The following is a 24,787-nucleotide window of genomic DNA, read 5'->3' as shown; positions in this document are numbered from 1 at the left end:
ATTAGCCTTGGTGAGAAATACAATCCTTACACAAGCAGTGACCGAGGGGGAGGGTCACAAAAGGCAGGCATGGCAGTTGTGAGATGTTGAAAAATTTATAACATTGGAAAGCAAAGAAAATTTCAGTCCCACATACCCTCATCCTTCAAGGTCAAGTATTCTCTGTCAACCTCACAAAGTAAACATGCACATACACACATTAATTATACAGGCTTAACATTGATATATTTTCCCTCTCACTTTTGTAATACATTTAAGTGGGTCATGACAAATTTGACTTTGAAAAAGGGGTTGAAAATATGAAGCAAAATCTGCAGTGCCTGAAGTATTGAAAAGTGTAAGAGCAGAGCTTGAGTGTCCTACTGTGGTCAGGTCTGAATACTGCCATGGAGGATAAGGTGTTCAAGTGTGAAATCTGCAATCAGTACAGGAAAGAGAATGCAAAAGAACCAAGTAAACTCTAATAGATTCTTCCTCACCTTTAAGCCAAGTGTGGCTCAGGTCTATTAGAATTAAACTGGAAAAATTGCCACTTGTTAGTGGAGTGTACTACTTAATGTTTTTAAAAATTGAGCTATTGCAGAATACACGGAGTGACAATGAAATAACACAGGTTAATTGTAATTTGCTTGCCTTGGGATTCCAGATGAGTTATTATAATAACAAATGATGGGGCACAGAGTGAATCATGTCAGCAATTCATTTTGATACACTGTCAAGTGGATTATCAGAGAAGTTGGTACAAATCATAAAAACCTTGATTAAAAAAAAACAACTGGTGGATTCAAGGGTTCTGCAAAATATGACAATACACCTCTCAGTGCTCTATTAGGAGCAACAGTTCAGAGCTATGAGCAGTAGGACGTTGGGACAGTATCTAACAAGTTTCTTGAGCTACAGAAAATTAACCTTGAAGTGGTTGCAAAAGAATTATATGCCCAGAAACTGGAACCAAATCAACACTGTGACAAGAATGCCAAACAGTTCTCTACATTGCAAGTGGGAAAGAATACTGGCTGCCAAACAGGCTATAGCATCCGCCCCAGAGCCAATCCTAGATGAGGAACAGAAGACATCTAAATACAATTAGGAGAACACTGGGACTCAGATCCTCAAAGGTACTTAGTACTTAGGTTCTGCTCTGCTCAGCATATCAGAAGTCAGCAAGCTGTGCCGGAAGCGAGCCAGGAGTGACGTGCCAAGCAGATTGGTGGAGAAAGGGGCATGGAGAGGGGAGGAGCTTAGGCCTAAGCAGCTGATCTGGTGTGCCTGGCTGATGGGCCAGAGATAGATGCCTCCTTCTGCTCAGGATGCTCAACTGCCAACCCTATCCTGGAGTTAGTCACCTACGACCGATCAACCACTAATCTAGCACATGCCCTAGCAGTCAAAACCATCTCTCTCTCTCTCTGTCTCCTGCTCACAACTGATACTTCTCTGATGCTCACTCCATGCTCCCAGCTGTCTTCTGTGTGGACGCTGTGCTGCCCCCACACCTATCTTGTATCCTGCATCCAGACCTCCTGCTGCTCCTGGGCTCTGACAGGTATCAGGTTGTAGGCGAGCTCTGAGCACACCTGTGGGATTGGGCCCCACTGGTGAGATGCGTGATCCCCCATTTAATTGGAGAAACCTGTTTTGGCACCTCCCCGGCTTTGGTTTGAGCTAGGGCTCTGTGTAGCTTGTTAGTTGCTTTGCAAATGCCACCTGGCACAGGGATGCCAGAGGGACTTGGATGCCTTGGGGTTAGGTGGCACCTAAATGGTGGACTTAGGTGCCAACAGAGGCAGATAGGGGCCTAAATACCTTTGAGATTCTGGGCCTGGGCGTGTGTGTTTTGAAGACATCCAGAATGCTACTAACAGTGCTTCTATGCTGACCGTACTAACACCCACCCATTCAGTCTGTGACAGCACAAACAAGGAGCAGCAAACACCATTACAGGTGTCAGATCCACCCTAGCATGGCTGAACAGGCCCCTGCAGAAGGAATTATTAAGCTAGAAGTGCTGCGTGCTGAGAAAGCCCTTGAGCGGCAGAGATAGAAATTACTAACAGGTGTCCAGAAAGATGGAGACTAATCTGTCAGGAGGTCGCGGGAGTCATTTCTGCTGACCTCCATCCTAGATGTCTCCACATGTGTATTGCATGAGTTGGTTCTGCCAATGTGAGGAGGTTGATTCTGGTTGATGTTATGCTTGATTTGATCCGATTTTTTAAAAAGGAAGATATACCTGGAGTCGATGGATACTCATCCCAGTCAAGTAATATTTTGTTAACCCTGACCCATGTCACATGTCTGGAACCACGAAGACCACCAGGCTGTGAGTCATCCCTTTATGACAGTGACTGTGTGCCAGTCTTAATATCCATGCTCCACATAACCTGTCTGAAAGCCTGTTAATCCACTAGGTGGCTTGTCTTGGAGCATCTGATCATCACTGACTCAAAGGGAAGCGAGCCACCTACTGAGTCATCAACAATACATCCTGCAGCACCGTGTTCTCCTCTGAGATTTTCAATCCAAGTACTTACACAGCCTAACCCCACTTTGCAAGTGACATCTAAAAAGCTCACCGCGCTAGGTGGTACAGCTGCGGAAGCAGCAGCCTTCTAAAGCTCTTATCCTGGCCCAGAACTGGCAGAATTATAGCTTGATCCAGCTCCCACTAAAGTCAGTGGCAAGACTCCCGTTGATTTCAGTGGGAGCTGGATTGTGTCGTTAATCAAAGGAAAACTCCCCATCTATTGACTGTGACCCACAGATCTCTAGGATCCTCAGTTGATGAGGCTGATGCTGAGTATTTTGGGAAGCAGTGGAAATTCCTCCTTCCACAGCGGAAAAACAAGACCTCACCCACTCTGAGCAGAATACAAATGGTTACAAAATAGTGCATCTTGGTAATAGCTGTTGCACTTTCCATTTTTCTCTCCTTCATTCTCTTTCCCCTTTCCATTTTCTTCTCAGTAAACAGCATCCACCCATCTGTTAAAACTAAAAAGGTCTCCCTCAGCTACTATCTATTAAAGTGCCATATGGCTGAGGTGTAGCCTGCGGTGGGAAGTACCACAGAGTGTATCTCTGAGAGTACAGCAATTTGTGCATTTGAGGTTTAATTAAGTAAGTGCTTTTTAAGCAGTGTTTTAGCCTTGCCTTAAATATCTGCAGCCCATGGGGAAGGGGAAAGAGGAGGGAATTTTGGTCTAAAATATACCATGGCCTGAACCATCAGCATCTCCATCCTCCTCATAATAGTACTGCATCCTATTCATCTTGACATTTGGGCACCATGGACAAAGTGGCCTCCTGATTACTCATTGCTGACCTCTCCCATCTTGGTCCGTGTAGCTTTCCTCCTTCATTACTGAGCGTGGCTGCTGTAGATGCTGTTTTTAGTTTGAGTACACGACACCATCTGTTCCAGGGGAGGAAGGAGTTGTTTATTACAGGATGCACATACAGTATTTCCCAAAAGCATTATTGGGGGAGAGAGTAAGGGGAAATGAACATCTTCAGATTTCATACATACATAAGGCATTGTGTGTTGGTGTGCAGAAAGCTATCATCACCAAACAAATAGGAAGCCAGATATGGAGGTGGGGAGGAGAGGACAAAGACCACCAGATCTCAGTCCAGCTCCCAGGTTTAGAGATTAATAAGACTGGGACTTTTCAGTTTAGAAAACAAATGACTAAGGGGGGATATGATAGAGGTCTATAAAATCATGACTGGTATGAAGACAGTAAATAAGGAAGTGTTATTTACTCCGTCTTATAACACAGGAACTAGGGGTCACCAAATGAAATTAATAGGCAGCAGGTGTAAAACAAACAAAAGGAAGTATTTCTTCACACAATGCATAGTCAACCTGTGGAACTCTTTGCCAGAGGATGTCATGAAGGCCAAGACTATAACAGGGTTCAAAAAAGAACTAGATACATTTATGGAGGATTGGTCCCTCAATGGCTATTAACCAGGATGGGTTTGGATGGTGTGCCTACCCTCTGTTTGCCAGAAGCTGGGAATAGGCAACAGGGGATGGATCACTTGATGGTTACCTGTTCTGTTCATTCTCTAAATAAATAAAGATACCCTATCTCCTAGAACTGGAAGGGACCTTGAAGGTCATTGAGTCTAGTCCCCTGCCTTCACTAGCAGGACCAAGTACTGATTTTGCCCTAGATCTCTAAGTGGCCCCCTCAAGGACTGAACTCACAACCCTGGGTTTAAGCAGGCCAATGTTCAAACCACTGACCTATCCCTCCTCCTCTCTGGGACACCTGGCATTGGCCACTGTCAGAAGACAGGATACTGGGCTAGATGGACCTTTGGTCTGACCCAGTATGGCCATTCTTATGTAACAGGTATCCACACCGCAAAAACCACCAGCTGTGCTGGCACTGATTAGCTTGCTTTAAAGCAGTCACTTCCCAGGCTGAGGACTGATCAGATATGGAGACTTAACTATGTTCTCATCCAGAGAGGTGTACCCTCTGGCAGAATTTCTCCTTAAGCACGCCCAGGATGTGCTCTACATCTTACTATGGGGTGTATACCTACATGGCACAATTGAACTCAAAGTTAGTAAGCAATGAATATTCATCTCCTTTGACTCCCAGTGTTCTCCGGGAAGGGTGGGGAAGGAGGGCAACCCCGGGTGGCGGCAGCAGCAGCAGTAGGTCTTGAGAGTCCTAAGCAAAGTCAGTGCTTGCAGTCATTAACACTTAGCGAGTCACTGAACTGCACCATCACTTGTGGCTGTCACCTTTTTTCAGAATAGGCAGGATGCTAAGAGCTTGCATGCTATGGCACCGCCCAGCAGAGAACATTGACTAGGGAGCAGGATTAGAGTTACCTGTGGTATTCCTGAGCCTGGCCATCCTAGCAGTTGCCAGCTGTCGGTCCAGGGTAAGAGTCTGGATAGTTGTGGGGAGGAAACTGACAATAAATATTATTTTAAGGGCCATTGTTAGTCTCATAGAAGGTGAATTTTCTGCCTAAGGCGAGGGCAACGCCTGCTTTTTGGTAAATGTAGGATTAATGTTTTACTTGAAGCTATGATGAATAGTGCTTCCTATGGAATCAGTCTGACAAAAGTCGAGGGCATGTCAAAATGCCTTGCTGGTTGCTATTGTCTAGGGAAAAAATCCTAATACTGCCTTGTGTTGAAGATCAAGCAGCAATCACAACAACAACCTTTTGCTTTTCAAACAGCATCCACAATCATGGAGTTAGACGTGACAGATTTATAGGTCTTTTCCATCCCACAGCTGATTCATGATTGTTCCCTCAAGTTTATTCTCCGGTGCTTTGTCCAGTTCAGTTTTCCTTCTTCTATCTTAGGTATTTCCAAGACACCAGTCACTGTGGTATCAAAAAGTCATTAAAAAAGTTATAAGCAATGGGGCTTCTACCATTTCCCTTGAGACACTCTTCCACTGTTTAATAGACTTCGCCCTTAGGAAAGATTGCTTCCTATCCAATAGCAATGTACGTAAGCACGGTTTCATACCCTTCTTCTCCTACACCCCTTGGAGCCCCTAAATAATTCCTCTCCCTCCTTCCTTGTTTTGCCTCCTTCAAATGCCAGTAGGTAATAATCAAAACAATGAATAAACGGAATTATCGTCATTCATATGCACAAGTGGAGCAAATGGCACTAAGCAGAATATTCAATAATAATCAACCTTTCAATTACTGTTAATATTTACACTTATTTTCCTTCTCCTCAAAAGAAAATAAAAGACACCACCCAAGCCCCTCCAGCTCCCTGTAGTGTACTGGTAAACACAATGCTAGTATACAGAAATGAATCTGGCAGGAGGCAGTCCATTACCCTGGGAATTATACTAGGCTGATTTAAGGGCTGCGTGTGCACCATGGTAGAGAAGGCAATGAAAATGACGTTGCTCTGTGTACAGAACATCACACCGAAAATGGGCTTAAATACGTCGTAGGTGGAGAATTTTAAACAGGAACAATTAGATTACTATTGATAACGTGTAACATGAGAGGTCCTTCCTCAACACTTCTCCTCCTTTCAAATACCCCATTCTAAGAAGATAGAATTAGGAGTAATGGGATGAAACTGACCAAGGCGGTTAGAGGGCACAAGGGAGAGGGCATGGTGGAGTTCCACTCTGTTATGCCTATCCACCACTGGTGTGTGCCCCCCACCCCACCATGAGGCCTGGGGGGAAATGCGGAGAAGAGCCAGTCAGAGACTCCAGAGCTTAGGGGCAGAAGCAGCCAAAGCAGGGACCGCTGGACATCCAATCAAAATTATGCAATGGTCTCTGATGTCCTCTGCCCTGTGCTGATTGGCTGTTTGCTCCAAACCACTTCCTCCCTCACAGCCTGCTCACCTCAGCTTCACTACACACTTGTTCATTTTGGCCTCTTCTGCCCCATCTTGTCCCCTTCATTCTGCATCCCTAAACCTTTCCATGTAACCAATCTCCTCCAAATTAAACTCTCCCTCTCCCCCCCCCCAAAATCATGCAACTAATATGGCATTTGCCACCATCATATTGTTCACTCTGCTTGTATGTTTTCCCCTTCTCTGGCTCATAAGAACGGCCATACTGAGTCAGACCAAAGAACCATCTAGCCCAGTACCCTGTCTTCCAACAGTGGCCAATGCCAGCTGCCCCAGAGAGAATGAAAAAAACCAGGTAAGCATCAAGTGATCCATCCCCTGTCACCCATTCCCAGCTTCTGGCAAACAGAGGCTAGGGACATCATCTCTACCCATCCTGGCTGATAGCCATTGGTGGACCTATCCTCCATGAACTTATCTAGTTCTTTTTTGAACCCTGTTATAGTCTTGGCCTTAACAACATCCTCTGGCAAGGAGTTCCACAGGTTGACTGTGCATTGTGTGGAAAAAATACTTCCTTTTGTGTGTTTGAAACCTGCCGCCTATTAATTTCATTTGTGACCCCTAGTTCATGTGTTATGAGAAGGAGTAAATAACACTTCCTTATTTACTTTCTCCTCCCCAGTCATGATTTTATAGACCTCTATCATATCCCTCTTTTCCAAGCTGAAAAGTCCCAGTCTTTTTAGCCTCTCCTCATATGGAATGCCATACCCCTAATCATTTTTGTTGCCCTTTTCTGAACCTTTTCCAATTTCAATGTATCTTCTTTGAGATGGGGCAACCACATCTGCACACAGTATTCAAGATGTGGGTGTACCATGGATTTATATAGAGGCAATATGATCTTTTGTTTATTTAGATTGTAAGTTCTTCGGGACAGGGACTGTCTACTATGTGTTTGTACAGCACCTAGCACAAAGGGGCTCGGGTTCTAGGCACCACAAGTAATAATGATCAGTAAGCACCCTACAACAGTGGCACAACTAAGAGCTGCCCAGTAGCAGCTGTAAGTGACATCAGGTCTGACCCTAACAATCAGTTCTCATGCAGGAGAGAGTCTGCGTCTGCTTCTTTTCCTCACTTTAACCCAGGTCTTCTCAGACAGGCCTATTCTCTGCCCTCACCTTGCTGCTTATTCGCCTTATGCTCTTACAAGTCAATGAACAGTCAGTGGACCCAGAATCATACTTCCACTCGGTGCAGTGCATCAAGCCTAGTGCTTCACCTTACCTGCGCACACCAGCCCCTGCTGCACACCATGAATGGATTGGTAGGATTCAGCCCAGAATATACACTCAAGGGTTAGCGAATTGTTAGGGATGGGAAGGATGCAGAGCAGATTCCTATATTCTAAGTCCAAAAGGAACCACTGAGATCATCTAGTCTGACCTCTTGCCTAACACGGGTCATAGAACTTCCCCAAAACAATTTCTGTTTGAACTAGAGTGTATCTTTTTAGAAAAACATCCTTCTTGATTTAAAAATTAATCCGGTCCATTCCATTTGCTCCTTTTCTCTTAAGATTAAATATGTCTGTTCCAGCTTCACTGTGAACCAGTCTTTCCTTTTTTCACCTCATAGGATACATTTTGCTTGTAGCTAAACGCAAGTGCTGAGGCAAAGATCTAGTACTGCCCTGTAGCTATTGGTAGGTGTGCTCCCAGATATAGTGGAAATGATATGTGGAATGGGTGTTAAATATAATTTGTACACCAGTCAGACTAGGGCTACATTCCCTGCTGTGTGAGCATTCACATCCCTGAAATTGTCTCTCTGCCACCACAGCTACTTTGATCTGAATAAGCAACTTGTGCTACTGATAGTTCACCTAAATAGAAGGTTGAATGCAAGTAGTTCTACATGTTTCCATAGGAACATAGGATTTGTCATGTTATAGCAAACTGGTGATTCATCAAGTTTCAAGTCAGGTACCAAGCAGTGGCCAGTCCCTGCTGTCTTCTCTGGCCAGGTTCTCATCATCATGTTCTCCTGAGAGTCTCCCGCACAAAGCTATAATTCTCTCTCTTTTCCCTCCAGTAAGAAGAGATTGCCAAATGTGAGTCTGCCAGCCATATTGTCCCCAGGAAAAGTGGTCAGTGGCTGAATGGACCTGAGAGAATCTTGCATGATTGCCTTAAAGAAACCATGACCCCTGCCCACTCACTCCTAAAGCTTCTGAGAGTACAAAAGAGAAGGGAGTATTGTTAGCTCCGAGTATGGGAGAGGGAAGACTAGACTTACACCTCTTGACTGGGACTTTCTGAGCTCATGCTGATTTGGGGAACAGGATAAAAAGTTCCTAAGTGGAGGCCTGTACAGTCCTGCAGAACTGGTGGCTTGTGTGTGGGTATGAAAGGGTTAAAGAATAAACAAAACCCGATGGACGCACAAGAATGCTTCAGAGCATAGCTTGGACGTGAGGGCAGGGAGGAAAGCAGGTTCTGCAAATGCGGTGTCTGTGTCTTTTCAGATGAATCTTTAAAATGGCCTTTTAGCAATAAAAGGATGACTAAAAAGTCTCTGTGGGAACACAGTCTCTGCTGATCTCCACAAGCTGCTGTCTCCTGAAAGCTGCCCCTGGAACAAAGGCACCGATGCCCTTGTCACCACTGGAGTCACTTTCATGGCAGCCAAGAACAGGAGGAAACCTTCTCTTCTTCTGAAGCTTTAGCAGATTCCAGAAAAAATGTGTGCCAGGCTCTCCCCTTATTTTTCTTGCTTAACAGCGATAGGATTACTGACTATTAAGCTAACAACTTCACTCCCCCATGGCAATCCTACTCATCTGTTAAAAATAAATAGGTAAATACGAAACCGAGTAGCTACACGGAATTAATGCAGTTGAACGTGCGAAGAGAGCACATTGATGGGGAGAGCCGTGCGATTTTCTTGGCAATTCAACGCCATCTGTTTAATGTCACTTAGATTAGATCATGCGCTGATTGCGCTTCTACCCGTTTTTTCAAGGCAATGGGATGAAGTCAGAGTTCTTCTGCCACTTGTAATCTCTGCCGGAATCCTCCCCTTCCCCTCTTTTGAAGAGGATGGCACTGGAGACGTTTGCTCACGTCGTTCCTGGAGTTCCAAAAGACTATCCCAGAGGAAAGTGATTTTCTTTGTGAACTAAGATGATCAGACTGGATTCTGGGGTTGAAGGGAAGCCGTCTAGGCTTGTGCAGCTGTTTGTGAACTGGAAAGTTTCTGCTGGGTGTGACGTCACTGCTGTTGTAGCAGAGAAGCAGAATTCCTTTGCCTCCTTCATCCCGGTGGCTTAGGTTTGAAAGGGATCCCTCCTGGCTGAGCTTGTCTGGATCAGCGTGGTTTTTCTGCCAGCTTACACAGGTTTTCCTCTTTCCGACCTCTTCTGGTGCAAGATGCCCAGAAGCATAACGGTCTGTGTCGGTAGGGGAGGATTTGATGGAGCCTGGCTCTGGAGTAGCAGGCGAGCTCTGTACTGGGCTGGTCAGGCTCTCAGACCAGAAGTGGCCTGGTAATGCCCTAGAGGAGGGAGTGAGGACAAGGAGCTGGGGGGAGTGAAGCTCTAGGAGCTAAGGGCTATGGGCTTTGGGGGCCAGATTCATGGGTGGTGTAAATCTGTAGAGTCAGTGAAGTCGGTGGAGCTATAGTGATTCACACTAGTTGAGGGTATAGTCCATTAGCTCCCAGTGCTGGTAGCTCAGGAGGTGTCCTGTTGGCGGGTGCTAACAGAGCCGGAAGACCTCTCACAACCTCAGTTTCACTTCTAACACAAACGCAAAATAGTGTGTTCAGGGCATATGCCAACTGTCTGAATCACGCAGAAAACACTTACTGGAGACGGAAAAGCAATTATTATCCAGGGTTGGACATCAGCCGGAGCCCTTTACAAAAATTCCCAGTGCCGCTCTAGAGCTAGGAGGCAGAGAAAAGTGACATGAGACAGAGTTGTCAAGGAGACAGTGTCATGGCTTATTATGAAACCAGATGTGGTTTTGGGTAGCTAAGTGGCCAAAAGAAAACTGCAATCACCCTCTACTACTGCATTGCTCTGCTAGGGGGAGGGACTGTGGAGGAGAGAAGGGATGGGGTCAACTTACCCAGAAGCAAAAGATTTTTTGGCAATGAAAATATACCCCTGGGATCGGAAATGTTACTTACTGTTTAGTCAGAGCAAAGCACACAGTTTAATTGTCAGAAAGCTGGGCTGCACATTGCCACTTGAATCTAAGTTGCTTATAATGGCCCATGGATCTTGTAGCTTTGGTGGCTTCCTGCTGCAACATGCCCCACACACCTGCATATGTATGTCTCCCTACACGTGGTTTCAGGAGGGTGTAGGGGTAGCAGTCTTTGGTTCACCTCCCCAGGGCCGGTGCAACCACTAGGCAAACTAGGCAGTCGCCTAGGGCGCCAAGTGGTTGGGGACGCCAAAAAGTGGCGAGCCCCAGCCGTGGAGGAGCCGGCGCGGCGCAGGGTGGGCAGCAGCCCTGCAAAGGCGGCGGCGCCACTAGCAGGGAGCAGCTGCGCCCTTCCCCCCCCCCCCCCCCCCCCGCTCTTGCAGGCTGCAGCAGATGCATGTGGGTGGCAGCCCATATGCGCCGCCCCCCCCCCGGCTCCCCCATCGCCGCGCTCGGGTTCTGCGGCTCCCCAGTGTGTGAGCTGCCGCCGCCGCCGCCACTGCCCCTGCTGGAGGGCTCCGACGATCTGCAGGGGACAGAGGTGGTGGGTGGCATCCAAGCGCGCAGCTGCCTCCTCCCCGGGCTCCAACTTTCCCGACTCCCACCGCTTTCCAGACCGTGCGCCCCGGGCCAGGCAGGCGCTTCCCCGGTGCAGCAGCAACCGGAGCTGGAGGGGCAGGAAGTTGCTTCGGGCCCGGTGGTTCAGGGAACCAGGAAAGTTGGAGCCCAGGGAGGAGGCAGCTGCGCACTCGGATGCCGCCCGCCGCCTCTGTCCCCCGGAGATCACCAGAGCCCGGTGTTGACTCCTGCCCTGGGAGTGGCAGCGGGAGGCGGCGCAGGACTTTGAGGGATGCTGCTGTGGACCGTGGCCACCAGGCAGAGTGGGGTTCCCGGGAAATGTTCCTGACCATCGCCGTCTGGCTGGCTTGGCAGGAAACCTTCGCGGCGCCGACCTGAACCTGGGAGTTGTAAGTTGCAGCCTTCCCCACATGTTGCACGGGCCAAGCCTCCACAGCTCAAAAAAACCCCTGGACTTTCTAGTTGTATTTCCCTGTATGGATGAATCTGGGATTTCTATGAGAAAACAACTTATATAAAAAGTTACATGATTAAATACTTGATATTTGCATTAACCTAACTTTCAAAAATATGCCCCAACTTTTTTTATTTGCAGTGTTTAAATCAAGAAAACAATTCCAGTTGCAATGATGTATCCTGCTCTTTAAACTGTTCAGAAAGCCACAGCATACAAATAAATTAATGTAGCTAACATTTTAAAAAGTTATTCAACTGATTATAAAACACAGCCACAAAACTAGGAAAATCATGCCAAGACAGTTGGTTTCACACTTCCCAGATAAGGAAGTGATCAGTAAAGTAAGAAACACATATTATGCATAAGCGGAGTCAATGTCAAATAGAAACAGAAGTTTCAGTAAATATTAGTTTAAACTTAAAGACAAACTTTACAATATGAAATCATATGGGAGGGGCCTATTTTATAAAGAACATTTCAAAAAAGCACTTTTTATCAGTTGTTGGAAAGTTGTCAGGTGATTTTCAAGTAGAGATATCAAAGGTCTGCAAATCTGTTATTGAACTTATTACTATGAATACTTGAAAAGGACCAGGGTGATGGGGTTTAGGTACAGCGACACATGATTTTTATAAAAAGAACAGGAGTACTTGTGGCATCTTAGAGACTAACAAATTTATTAGAGCATAAGCTTTCGTGGACTACAGCCCACTTCTTCGGATGCATATAGAGTGAAAGGCACTGCATTTAGCCGTATGGAGTGGAAATCCATCAACTTCATATGTTTCACTCTATATGCATCCGAAGAAGTGGGCTGTAGTCCACGAAAGCTTATGCTCTAATAAATTTGTTAGTCTCTAAGGTGCCACAAGTACTCCTGTTCTTTTTGCGGATACAGACTAACACAGCTGCTACTCTGAAACCGATGATTTTTATACAATCCCTTGTGCTGTCACATTATTTAAAAGAGACAAAGTGGATGAGGTGATATCTTTTATTGGACCAATTTCTGTTAGTGAGAAGGGCAAGTTTTCGAGCTACACAGAGTTCTTCTTCAGGTCTGAAAAGGTACTAACAGTGTCGCAGCTAAACACTAGATCTAACAGATAGTTTAGCACCAGTAGTTAGCACATATTCAAGGGGACCATTCAAGGTGAAGTAGCCCATTAACTCCCTTGTAATCCCAGGGTAAAAGGGGAGATTAGTGGGTTGCAAGTTATTGTAATTAACCATAAAGCCAGTATCTTTATGAAGATCATGATTTTTAATGTTTAGCAACGTTTTGAATTCAAGCTCCCAGGCTCAGCTTTTGAAAAGTGTTTTGCAGGTTTCCTTTGAGGATGAGGACTGATAGGTCAGATATCAAGGGATTTTGTGGGGGCCCAACTCATGAGTTCTGAATTGAGGTTGGCAATACTGAATATTATATCATGTCACCAAAGAAATTTAAGTCACAGTTTCTCAAACTTTTTCACAGGCCGCATCTTAATACAGTTATTGTTTCATGGGCCAAATCCTCCCTCTCTGTATTAATTCTAATGAACAATGCCACATTATGCAGTATTCATTTTTGAAAGTTTATAATAAGCGATGCTCGGGGGGAGAGGAAGGGGAGGGGAGGCGCAAGGTGGAAGTTTCACCTAGGGCGCAAAATATCCTCGCACTGGCCCTGCACCTTCCCACCCCAACTCAACCAAATACTTCCTCTGTTTGCCAGAAGCTGGGAGTGGGCGACAGAGGATGGATAACTTGATTACCTGTTCTGTTCATTCCCTCTGAAGCACCTGGCATTGGCCACTGTCGGCAGACAGGATACTGGGCTAGATGGACCTTTGGTCTGACCCAGTATGGCCGTTCTTGTGTTCTTAGATAAGGCTCTAGGCTGCTCCTATCTATATATGGTGGAATCTCTCACACAAGAAATGTTCTGTTTGATTTTGCTAATGACAGACAGAGATGAGCAAGGCTGGTCTTGTGGTTGAGGCATTGGAGGAGGGGCTCATGAGATGTAGGTTTCAATCCAACTCTGCTACAGACTCCATTTGTGATCCTGGGCAAGTCCCTTAACACGTCTGTGCCTCACTTCCCCAGCTGTAAAATGCGGGTGATCGCACTGCCTTTCTCCCAGTCTTTGTCTGCGTTGGCTATTGTGACTGTAGACTTAGTGGGGTAGGGGGTCGCTCTTGTATATACAGTGTCCAGAACCCTGGGCCCCCGGTCTTGGTAGTGACGATGCTGTGTTATGTAAGCCATTCCCTTCCCGAAATGACGATGGGAGAGATCCAGTCTCGTACTCTAACCAGAAAAGGGGTTGGGGGAGCTCTTTTCTTTTCCCCCCTCCGACCAGTCTGCTTCTGTTTGTTGGTGAGTGGGGATGGATTTGGTGTGTTCTCAGCCAGCAGCAGCCGAGTGCCTGCATTTGAAGGACTGATCTTGTTGTGACCAGTTCAGAGTGTAGGAGGGACATTTCGCAATGGAGGGGACATTTTGAGGGATAAACATGGTGCTTTTGAAAGTCAGGAAATAGGAAGTCAGGTCAGCACCAGGTTTAGTATTCTCAAAACTTCGGATTTCAGCCGATCCCCTTCTATCCTGATCCCCAGAACTCCCAGCTCTGTTACAGTCCTGCCACTCACCGTCCCCAAAGTGGAACCAGCACCATTCGGTTCTGATTGATAGTATTGCCTATTATTCCAGCCCTGCATTTTCACCACAGCTCTTCCAGCGTACCTCAGTTCTGACCAATGGAACTCCCTGTTGTCCTCTACCAAAGCACTGTAGTCCTTCTCTGCAACACCCCATTGCTAATCCAGTTGGGGATTTCCCACTGGAATATGCCCTGCCAATGCACTGCAGTCTGATGTGGAATATCCCCTGCCATGCCAATCCTTGGTCACTCTTAAACTGTGGTGGGTCGGAGTGTGTTCTCAAGGGCCCCTTGCTAAAACTCTAGCATGAAAATGAAGGGAAGTGTGGAATGCCTGCTTCTATTGGAATTACACCTTCGCTGGGTTCTTGCCAGAGACAACTTCTTCCGGAGGCTCGTTAAAATATATCTGAAGAGCAAAGGAGGTTTTTTCCTTTGCAATAATAATGGACTCGACTGCACTAAATAGCAGATATGGCCATGTCTCCAAAAGGGGGGAACCCCAATGAGGTCTTCATACACACCCCAAAACTCACATCTGTTTATTCAGCTGAAATCTGTGCTATATCATCAATAGGCTCAGTGGTCCAAATCTTGGTCCCATTAATGTTTGAAAAAGTACTACGCCAAACTGCCTTACAGAACATTAGCGCGTCGTAGCAGGGTCCACACATTGAGTTAGCGCGTTGTAGATTCACACCTCGGCTTGCTGCGCACTAACTCGCCATGTAAACAGGTTTTTAACTGCCCCTCCAGGCACCTAAATCCAGCATTTAGGTGCCACTTGCATTCAGAATCCCATCACTCAGCTGCTGCCTAGCCCTGTAGGCCCTTAACATTTGTGGGCACCAACATTTCCCTCAGTAACGTCACCTGGATGCCTACGTTTGTGCCAAGGGCATGCATACTGCTGCTTGAGTCCTAGCGAGCTGCTCAGCACCTAGAATCCGGGTAGCCTTCACAAGCTAAGTGCTCCCACACCTATCTTGTTTTCAGGGTCTGATCTGGTAGGTGTGCTCTTAGTACACCTACTCCTAGGCTGAGATGACCTCTCCTCCCTCTGCCCCCATACCCGATGGCCCAGGGGTTAGAGCACTCTCCCTCTGTGGGAGAGCCAGGTTCCAATGCCATTGCTGCCTGATGTGGACTAGAGTTTGTGCCCGGGTCTCCCAACTCACTGCATGAACCACTGGCAAGGTAGTCTGGGGCAGGTGTCTCTCCACTTTGTATGAAATGCATAAATATTCCTGGGGCCAGCGAAGGAGAATGACTCTATGGTCCAGTGGTTGCAGAATTCCCCTTTATGGGAGAAGACCTGGGCATCTGCTGTGAACCTGGCAGAGTGGAGATTTGAACTAGAATCTCCTTCAACCTGCATAAGTGCTCTAACCAGTGGGGTACTAGATATAAGCAAAGCACCACCTCCTCATTTCTCCTTGAGAATGTACTGATGTCGCTCAGGCATCTGTCTCCAGGAGAGTTTCCAAGGTTGTGAGTCCCAAGTAGAGGGCGTTGCCTCCCTCCAGCTCAGAGTTAGGTCCTAGCTCCTTTTGATGGACGGGGCTTAACCCACATCCCTCTCCTTGGCATTTCCTATTGGCTGGCTTCGGCAGCTCCCCACTTAGCATGCTGGCTTCTGTGAATCCCAGTCTTAGGCACCTAAATCTCCCCATACAATGCATGGCGAGCCTGAGCGACTAACTCAGGGCTGTGAATGCCACAGGTGGCAGGGCAGCTAAAAGGTAGGGATGGCAATGCCCAAGCCCCCCGTGGGAATCTAGCCCGGGGTGTACGACTGTTAAGGAACTCTTGTTAAATTACAGGCAGGACGTCACTGCTCCTAAGCAGAGCTAGCCTGCAGTGCCAAATCTGACAGTGGCTTTTGTGCCATGGACAAATATCCACTAGGGACAAGGGTAAGCGGGTTCATATAACAAAAAGAAGTTATTGGTAGCAAAGGGGAATATAGTTTATTTATCTGCACAACTTTTGTGGCAAATTAGAGGAAAGGAATTATTTAAAAGGGAGCAATATGTGTTGCTGGAAAAGCAGACTTTACTGAAAGCATCCCCTCAGCCCTGTAGATTACCTCTGAACAAGGCCTAAATAAAAACGCAGCTCCACCAGATTCACTGCGTCCATGGTGCTGTTCTCAGATTAATCTGCTGTCTGATTAGATTTCGCTTCAAAGAGCTGGAATATATTGTTGTTTTCCTTGGCTGCCATGTTATGTTTTTTATTTCTTCTTCTTCTTTAATGTAACCCAGGCAGACTGCCGCAAAGCAAATAATAGTGCAGTAATAACAATTATGTATTTATGTCATATCCCATGTCCAACAGGCTCTGGGTAATTTAGTACGATAAATAAAACATACATGCCCCAGTTTTCAAACATGGGGCCTTAAAGTAAGGTACCTACGGCCCTAACCTTTCCCACTGTGAGGGTTGTGAGTAACTTTCATCATATGAGAAGTCCCGTGCACTAAGCTCAATGGAACTACTGATATGAGTAAAGTTACTCAGCTACCGAAGTGCTGGGACGATCTGGAGAAAGGCTGGCCTGGTGGTTAAAGCAGTAGACTACAACTCAGGAGACCGTTGTCCCCAGCTTTGCATCAGACTCACTCTCTGTTAGACCTTGGGCAAAGTCACTTAGGCCTGGTCCCCACTAAGCCCCCACTTCGGACTAAGGTACGCAAATTCAGCTACGTTAATAACGTAGCTGAATTCGAAGTACCTTAGTCCGAACTTACCGCGGGTCCAGACACGGCAGGCAGGCTCCCCCGTCGATGCCGCGTACTCCTCTCGGCGAGCTGGAGTACTGGCGTCGACGGCGAGCACTTCCGGGATCGATCCGGGATCGATTTATCGCGTCTTAACCAGACGCGATAAATCGATCCCAGAACATCGATTGCCTGCCGCCGGACCCTCCGGTAAGTGAAGACGTACCCTTAATCTCTCTGGGTCTTACTTCCCTCTCTGTCAAATGGGGGGAAACATCCATTGTTCACACTTGGGAGGTGCTCAGATACTGCAGTGACCAGGCCCTAAATGTTGATTGAGGCACTAGCTGAATCCCTGTTTGCAGCACTGGTTCAGACAAAGAGCAGGTGCCCGCACCCCAGAGCGCTTACCCCAAGCAAAGCTTTCCCCAAAAGGAAAAGAGTCAAAGGCCACATGAGGTCCACTTTGCTGTTGCCATTTTAGTTTACCTGGAGGTGCTCAGTTACTTTGGTGATGGGCAACAGCGAAAAGCCTCCCGAGAGTCGGCAGAAGAGAAGAGTGAGGCAGGATTTGATAGCAGCCTTCAACTACCTGAAGGGGCTTCCAAAGAGGGATGGAGCTCGGCTGTTCTCAGTGGTGGCATATAACAGAACAAGGAGCAATGGTCTCAAGTTGCAGTGGGGGAGGTCTAGGTTGGATATTAGGAAACACTATTTCACTAGGAGGGTGGTGAAGCACTGGAATGGGTTATCTAGGAAGGTGGTGGAATCTCCTTCCTTAGAGGTTTTTAAGGCCTGGCTTGACAAAGCCCTGGCTGGGATGATTTAGTTGGTGTTGGTCCTGCTTTGAGCAGGGGGTTGGACTAGATGACCTCCTGAGGTCCCTTCCAACCCTGATATTCTATGATTCTATGAGAGAGAGGGTATTGGTTTTAGCTTATCTTTGGGGTTTATACTGCTATCCCTCCTCAAAGTATCTGAGCGCCTTCCACGCAAAATCCACAGCACTAGCAAAGACCAATGGGCTAATGGTTCAAGCAGGTAACTGGACATCCCAGCTTCTCTGCCCAGCTCCGTTACTTGCTTACTGTCTGCCTATAGGCATAGTCTCCTAATCTCTTGGTGCCCATCTGCAAAATGGCCAGGATCAAAAGTGGCATCTGAAGAAGTGAGGTTTTTACCCACAAAAGCTTATGCTCAAATGGATCTGTTAGTCTTTAAGGTGCCACCAGACTCCTTGTTGTTTTTGCAGGATCAAGAGTGATCCCCAAATTAGCAGAACATATCAATGAGGCGAGGTCGGATATCCTGTGCCATGAGAAGACAGTCTCTGTAAACAGGGAACAGAAAATGGGCCTGTATAATTGTATTAACAGAACATCCCTGTGTCCCACAGCTCAGGCAGGGAGGGGTGCTTTATAATAACACTTACTGATATTATTATATGATAGATATGGCACACTGAGTATGCAGCATGGGACGGAAAAATGTGAAGGAGCTCTGGCAGGGCAGGGAAGCAGAGCAGGAGGTAGGAAAGTAAGCAAGCGCCTTTAGTGACGTAGCGCAGATCTGAGCAGAGCACAAGACAGAGTGGAGAAGCAGAACTTCTGTGAAGCTGCAGCACCAGGAGGAGGAGCGGATAGCACTGGGTGAGGAAATGAGGGGACTGCTAAATTGCTGCAGTGCACGGGGAGGAGATAGGGAGGCAAGGCATGTCGCAAAGTGGCCCTAAGGCTGCCATTGTGAGGCAATTGAGAATTCTCTCAAGTGTGGATTGAAGTCACTTGCTTCCCCCAGCAGAGTTTCAGCATGCGGTGAGGAAGAGCGTGATGTGCTCTGGCGATCTTGGCCAGATGGAATGGTCCACGGGGGGCTGCTCCAGCCCACATACATTAGAGCAGCCCTGTGGCTGCTCTAACATGCACCTGGGGCAAAGCTGTGGCGCTAGCCTGCAGTTTGGTTTGATTTCAGAGAAGTGCCTGTGCCTGCCCCCTACTGAGGTAAATGCTGGGGCTTGGCTCCTGTTCGTGCTGTTAGCCGGAGTTCTACACATTGAACTATGAACGGCTGCTGTACTAGTCACAGGAAGCAAATGTCCAAGACAAACAAAACTTCCCCCATCTGGCATTCTTTTTAGCCCGCTGTAGTCTCTATATCTTCCCCCCTCCACGCCGAGCACAAGCACACGCAGCTACTTATCCAGATGACACTGCACTCATTTGACTTTTGAAAACGTACAAGGACATTAAGGCTCATTTCCCCGACGGCAGTTAACCTTAGTGAACTACAGCCTAGCCATTCAGACCAACTGCTCTCCATTATTAACACTAATGGGTGAGGGGGGAATGCCCCTTATAATATAGGGGGGTTGGAGCAGCAGGAAGGAAAAAACTAATTATAAACAGGCTGCTGGTCACTGAACTCCCTGAGTAGGAAAATGACAAATAGACTAGACGCCGCAGTGGATGAGAGAAAGCGAGACTGATCCAAACATACAAGTGAATGGAAAGACTCCCTTTGACTTCTGCAGACTTTGGATCCGTCCCCAGAAAATGCCCTGGGCCCCGTTCTGCAAGCCATTACTCGTGCGAGTAGTCCCACTCAAAGGACGGAGAGTGAACGAATAAGATTGAATGAAGAATGTCAGATAGAGGGAGTGGGAGAAGACTGTGTCACCAAAATCTTGGGCTCCTAGGTTGTTAAATATTATTGCCCTGATGTTAGATTAGCCTTCCTGGCAATTTTTATTTCTTAACATGTTAAAGTTCAGATGTCCTAATTTGGCATAGTGCTAATGGCTTCAGGGTAGCAATGCCCATTGACCCCAGTGGAGGCCCTCTCCTGTCATTATTAGGTAAGCTTTTTTGGGGCCAGGACTGCCTTTTTGTTATCTGATTGTGCAGCACAGTGGAGTCCTGGTCCAGGCCTGGGCTCCTACGTGTTACCACACTACGAATAAATCACAATCATTGTAGGCACTAGAGTGACCAGACGTCCCAATTTTATAGGGACAGTCCTGGTTTTTGGGTCTTTTTCTTATATAGGCTCCTATTACCCCCTACCCCCGTCCCGATTTTTCACACTTGTTGTCTGGTTACCCTAGTAGGCACTCAGTCAAAACTTTAGGATTTGGAGGGATAAAAATCCTTTCTGCTGGTCCTTAAAAGGGACTCACATTGCCCTAAATTAAACCCCAAATGAAGATTACACCATGCTGGCCACATGGCCCAAACTCTCTCTCAGTTGGATTGTGGCCACAGCATCAAAGGATCCATCTCCAGATATAGACACAAGCCAGGTTGGTGTCCCAGCCCAGAGATCAGCTAGTCCAGATTTAAATAGGTTTTGTAATGTAGATATTTTTCTGCCCACAAATCGAGATACATAATCCCCACTAGTTGCACACCCTGCCAAAAATTACAGCTCCTGTTGGTACTGGAGCTTGTTTACATGTCAAACATATGGTGCCCCTCATCCCAGTGCAAACAGAAAGCTTGGATTCCAACTCCTCAGAGGGAAAAGCCAATCCACGATCCATGGGAATTCATGAGGCTGAGATCTCTCTCTCTCACACACAGAAAATGTTCTGAATACAGGCAGCTTGTCTTAAAAAGGCATTACTACAGGAATGGCTTGATTGGGCCAGATTAACTCTAGCGACTTCTTGCAGTGAGAAGAACAATGTTGAGGAACATGATCAGCTGTGCATCCATTTTTGGACACCAATTTTCACTCTTTATGTGGCCAGTTACCATATTAGTACATGGCACTTACAGAAACATCCATCTCCTTCTCGGGGCTTGTTCTGTCCTTTCACTCTTCTATTGGAGCCAAGTACGGCATTCCCCGGCAGAGTACAGGGAGAGAGAAGAGAAGGGGATGTTTTCAGAGAGCTAGGCAGGTTTATATGATTCCTACTCTGGCCTCTCCCATAGCCTCTCAGCTCTCACGTGAAACACAGTCCAATGTTTTTGTGACAATATAAGCACAATTCATTTACTGAAGATGAAGATTTTAGTGTTTCCTTTTTAGCAGTTTATGCTGTTTACATGTGTTCATGGCAAATCATGTGTCTAACTCTGTGCTCATGTAGCACGTTCCACACTGGGACCCTGATCTCAATTGGGGCCTCTAGGTACTATTCTCATACAAATAATTGCTACTAAAATAACTCACGTGGGTTTGTATTTTGTGGGTTTTCAGGGTTTGATCATTCTCGTCTATTTTGGTATCTTGTTGGTTTACAGTAAAGTAAGCTGTTGTTTTTAGTACGTCTTCTGAAGGATTTCACGTATAGGCACCAATAAATTGTTGGATTACAAGATAATTAATACTAAACCACCTTTCCCCTTGCTCTTTGGCCCCAGACTGGACCAGAGTATCCACCTCATCATGAAGGTGCATAATAGAGCCAGGACATTTTATTTATATTGATGTTAGTTACAAATGTTGTGCGAAAGTGATCACTTACAGTACAGCCTGGTTTTATTATGTGGCCAAATGGCAACACAGCCAAGATTGCTAGATATGGTCTCACTTATGAGCTAACCTAGAGTTTGAACTCTGCATCCTACTCATTAATGTCTAGTGCACCACTCCATTATTTTTTGTTAAGGCCAGCCTTGCTGCCTTCCTGGTGCTTGGCTCCACTGATAATACAAATAACAGCGCCAGAACACAAACCTCTGCCTAAGCTTTCTCCCCAAGCTTGGCCAATCCCTCGCCATCTCCACCCCCACTTCTGCCTCCTCCACGAGAGATTCTCTGCACTCTCCTGTATGCCTAGACTGGATCCAACCAGGCACACTTTGATGGGATTATGTGTCCTACTGATTATGTCTTTATTTGGGAATGTCTCGACTAGCCATCCTTCCGTGGGCGGGCACTTTATATCAGCACCTCAGAGAAACCCATGAATACTTATCAGTTATCCTTATCTTTGCAGAGCACCTGATCGCACCATGAAGTGGAACGGACTCTGAAGATACTTCACATTCAGGCCATATATCAATTTCTGCTTTACTGGATATGTGATATTAAAACTGCTGTAACCAATAAAAACTGTAATTGTATGAAAGAAAAGCTACGTTTTGTAACATTTATTAGTGATCATGAATGTTTTTTTTTCCCCTTTATCTCCTTCACTGAAGACACACACTGTATTTGATCTTGTGTTATGGATTTTACTTGTCCTGTGTATCTTGGGAATGTTATTTCATTGCTGCCGAAGCTTGGTGTTTAGAGTGCTTGAATATGTTTAACTGATAGTTCAGCTTTATAGCTTTTTTCTTTCAACATGTTCCTGATCGCTAATTTTGTTCATTTAAAGCCATAAAAGTCAATGTGTTTTGTTGGTTTCTTTTTTTACAGGGTTTAAAAATAATCTTGTACAGGCAGAGGAAATTCACGTACAGTAAACTGCTGCTTTAGAAATTGCTCTTCCGGGCAAAACATGAAGACATTTTAGGATTACGCATATCATTAGCAGACAGATCAGTTGGATGTTTAGTTGATTTAGAGTTTATCTGTTGGGAAGAGAACTATGTTAAGGTACCATTTAGTTGGTGCCAGCTGTGTCCACATGGGGCAGTTAGAGCAGAACACTTTGGTGCGCTATGCAGCTCACACCCACGTAATCTGCACTGTAGCACAATGTAAACATACCCTTAGACTCTCAGCTCTACATACACAAAACAACACCTCTTAAAGGCCCTGTTTATTTATTTTGGGGACACAGCAATGGAAGATCAGGAAATGAGATCAGTTATTTCACTAGGAGGGTGGTGAAGCACTGGAATGGGTTACCTAGGGAGGTGGTGGAATCTCCATCCTTAGAGGTTTTTAAGGACTGGCTTGACAACGCCTTGGCTGGGATGATTTAGTTGGGGATTGGCCCTGCTTTGAGCAGGGGATTGGACTAGATGACCTCCTGAGGTCTCTTCCAACCCTAATCTTCTCTGATTCTATGATTAAGCCCTACTGTACCTCGCTAGCAGGAAGTCTATAACTAGAGCTGAGTTAAAAACAAACAAACTGGAAAACAATCTCATGTCATTGCAAATTGTATTGAAAATGTAATTGAAATAAATGTTTACGTGTTTCATTTCCCGAAAACCCAGTTTCCATTAAGAAAATGCAGTTTTCAGTAAATGAAAAAGCTTGATAATTCTTTTGATTAAATTTTCAGTAAAAGATGTGGACAATTTTATGAGAAACGGAAATAGCAACAATTTTTCACGGAAAATTGAATTTTTAAAAAGAGGCAATTTTTTGCCAAGAAACAAACACAAACGAAAACCTTTTTGTGTGAAAGATGTTGACCACCCCAATACATGACATGTCTCTGAGCACTACAAATGTTAAAAAACCTACAGTGAACCAGTTCCTAAGCTGCTGCGTTGACATCTATAGAGCTATGCCACTTCACACTGGCTGAGAATCAGGTTGTTAAGAATGGCTTGATCATGCACCATTGACTCAGTGGTAGCTTTGCCATTGACTTGGCTTGATCCTGAGAGGTGCTGAGTACAAGTAAACTCCATTGAAATCAATGGGATTTGCAGGTGCTTAGCACCGCTAAGGATCAAAACCTAAAGACTAATAGAATCAGAGAAATTAGGTTTGGCAAAAGACCTCTATGGTCATCCAATAGTATATCTCCCAAACTAGCAGCTAAATTATTAGTTATATACATAGGTAACGTGCAGAAGTTACCAGTAAAGCATTTGATGAATGGAAATTTACATATTTTCAAGTGAATTTAGTGCGGGCAAAAGACACAAAATTTTCTGCGACTATTCTGTCTTTCTATCTGGTCCTGGAGGTATCACCTCTGGTGTGGGTGTGTAGTTCAGTATCCATTCGCAGTTCAGGCCCCGAGCTCAGACTACAAGCAAGTTTGCCCAGTCACATCAGTGGCAGTAGTGGCTTGTTGTGATCAGCATGACACCTGTTCTGGACTGAGACCATTTTTGGTCACTAGAGCCTGAGGGCCTTTTAGCCAGTGACCCAGAGATGAAAGACTGTGTTGGAAATCCCTTAGCCATCTACTAATCCTCAGTTGGAGCTATGTTAGTAACATATCATCTATTGACGATGGGAAAACATATCTTAGAAATAATGATTCTGTGAAATTGCTATAAACAAATGTATTAACTTTGAATTTATGTTTTTCATTGATTTGCACACTACGAAGGCACATTCATCCTCCCATTTCCATGACAGATTAATCCAGCAATACCATTAAACTGCTGTTTACTCTGCCAATGCCCATATTCATTAATATAAATACTCTGAATACACACATTGGCACTGTCTCCTCTTACTTAACATATCACACAATGCAGACTTCTGAGCCCAAACCCCCAAGAGCTGGCAGTTCTGGTTGGGCAAAATGCCCAATCAGGAGCACGGGGAGCAGCTGGATGTGAATAATGAGAACTGTATGAGACGAGAGAGAATTCTAAATGCTCCTTTTATGGGTGTTACTGAGGAGTCTCTGAACCCTGGCAAATGTGGAAGAAAAGTAAAGAGAACATGACTCAAACAATTAAAGAAACACAGAACAAAAACTTAATGAGCTGAGGACCATACTACTCACTAATGAGTCAAACTTCTATAGACTGGGAGTCTTTGTCCAGTGTCTTAAGAACAAGTCATCACATCACAAAAGCAGCACGCAGTGGCATATTTGTCAGTAGTTTCAGCAAGATAAGCCAATGATTAACTGACTGTAGAGGCCAAATGCCTCTCTGACCCCCAGATATGACCTTCCCAGGTCTGTACAGGAATATTTGTAGGGGAATATAACAGAGCTGCATCCATTTTTATGGACATATAGAG

The 24,787-nt window shown here is 45.8% G+C and overlaps 1 protein-coding gene across 8 annotated transcripts in view; it reads left to right on the top strand.

Moving 5' to 3' along the window:
• Window positions 1–24,107, top strand: part of TSNARE1 (t-SNARE domain containing 1) — a 702,049-nt gene extending 677,942 nt beyond the window's left edge. For all 8 annotated transcript variants that reach the window (XM_065586314.1, XM_065586320.1, XM_065586319.1 and 5 more), the window contains one exon: window positions 21,891–24,107. The gene's annotated coding sequence lies outside the window, so the exon portion shown is untranslated. The remainder of the gene's footprint in view (window positions 1–21,890) is intronic.
• Window positions 24,108–24,787: the final 680 nt, after the last annotated feature.

This window comes from Chrysemys picta, chromosome 2, assembly GCF_011386835.1.
Source record: "Chrysemys picta bellii isolate R12L10 chromosome 2, ASM1138683v2, whole genome shotgun sequence".
Taxonomy (NCBI): Eukaryota; Metazoa; Chordata; order Testudines; family Emydidae; genus Chrysemys; species Chrysemys picta.
Note: the sequence above shows the minus strand (reverse complement) of the source record. Positions and strands in the feature narration are given on the sequence as shown.